This window comes from Parasteatoda tepidariorum, chromosome 10, assembly GCF_043381705.1.
Source record: "Parasteatoda tepidariorum isolate YZ-2023 chromosome 10, CAS_Ptep_4.0, whole genome shotgun sequence".
Lineage (NCBI taxonomy): Eukaryota > Metazoa > Arthropoda > Arachnida > Araneae > Theridiidae > Parasteatoda > Parasteatoda tepidariorum.
The window spans coordinates 60,041,859-60,043,912 of NC_092213.1; positions in this window are offsets into that span (position 1 = coordinate 60,041,859).

A 2,054-nucleotide genomic window follows, 5' to 3' on the forward strand; every position below is an offset into this window, starting at 1 on the left:
TTCCAGTAAAAAAATGCTTGAATCCCATTCTTCGTAATAGTTTTCTCCTGCTTACTCCAAATTCTAACAACAGAAATAAAAACCAAAACTCCGGAATGTACGCCTACGTCTTTTTTTTTTTTTTTTTTTTTTTTNTTTTTTTTTTTTTTTTTTTTTTTGTATTTTTAATTCTGAACTCCCACGAAATCGGAGAGAAAAACTGCTAAGAAATAAAAAGGGCTTGAAGATGTTATCGATTTCAATCCCTGCTATGATAGGAGGACTGTAAACCCAATAAAATTTCGATTGGTCGACGAAAGATCAGCGGAATTTCATTTTTGTTGCGTGACAGGAATGCGAATCAAATAGATCTCTATAAAACAGTTAATAATTTTGTCGCGCAATAGATTCGTATTTGTCAAAATTTATATAAATAGATTCCAACAAATGTCACGAATGAGGTGGCATTCATTTTCTTCCGAATTGTGTTGTAGAAATAAATGTCTGTACTGAATCTTTTCAATTTTTTGTGTTTCAGAATCAATTATATTACCTCTCATCTTCTTCAGAGGAAGTGACGTTAAAACTAGGTGTAGTCAAAATTGTTTACGTATAACATTTTACCCCGTGGAAACATTTTACCCGTTGTAGTAGCTATATTCGTTTTCATATAAATAAAAACAGAAAAAAAAATTCTTTTTTGATTTCCATTAAAGGTTTCACACTGGTCTTGCTAACTCTAAAAAGTGGTGACAAAATTTAAACAAATGTTGATATTTTAAAACACTCGTAACCACAAGTAACCATAATTTTTTAAGGACCTGTATGAAAATTCTCAGTTAGCAGATATCTCAGAGACGCGAATTTGTGCAGGACAGCGGATAAACATTTTCGAGTGGTAGTCTTTTAATGTATGATTCTTGGTTTTGTAAATTCGATTTATGAGGTTTTTAGTCACCACTACTTTTAAATAATTCAAACTCCTATGGACTACGCTACCTTGCTACAGTTAAATTGAGTTGGGCCTTTGGGTATAATATATTGTTCTAATATATTGTAACCTTAGTTCTCGCCACGTTGTGATCGCGGTTGATCGCCAAGCTGGACGATGCTGAAACCCAATCGTGATTCTAATTGGTTTAGATTTTAGCGTTATTTTTAAATGTTCAATTTCAGAGGCCCGTTAGTTCTACGTTGGATACCGGCTGGTAAGGTTACTTTTGAATCTGGTCAATAAGATCGAAGGTATATGGGCAGTCGTAAAAAGGGATTTAAGAAGAAAATGTCACCGCTAGTCCGGTATTACAGACGCCATTTTCAATTCATATTTCGTCGAATTTATGTGGCGATGGATGTACACAGATTCTATTCATGATAAATTTAGACAGTATCTAACTGTTATTAGATAATTCTGTGCACCTAAATTTGAGAATATTCAAGCTTAATGAAGATGTCAGTAGCTTTTTTTTTCTTTTTCTTTCTGCACCTACTCCATTAATTTTTGCTTCAATTCAAAATCCTTTTTATTGGCTTTATTAATTTTGCTTATATTGGGTTCATTGCAAGCTTTATCCGATGTTTTGTAGAAATTTTCCAATGTTTTATTGAAATATCATTATGTTTTGGCCGCCATTCCTGTTACCACAGTGTTCCGCGCAAACAGGAATAGCGCTAAACATAAGTCCCCATACAGCACATTGACTTCGTTATGACATCCTAAAGTTGTCATCTTTAGGATTCTGTGACTTCCAGAGGAAGTCCTATATTTACCGCTAAATGTCCTACGGATGTCATCTGCGTGTTAGAATGTCCCACCTGCAGATATCTTAATGATGTCATAACTAGGACAGTTTCAGGATACCTTTAGAACGCTTTAGGATGGCATTAGGACATAATAAGACCTGTTTAGTAAGGATTTAGGTAACTTGTGGGATGCATGTTGGAAATGGTATGATAGTAATAGGAGGGTGTCTTATTTTGGAAATAAATTTCATCTTTGAAATTTTTATTAATTTTAGCAACTTAAATAAGGTTTTTCTTTTAAATTTACTGAATTAGAGGTCAGAAAAATGTTT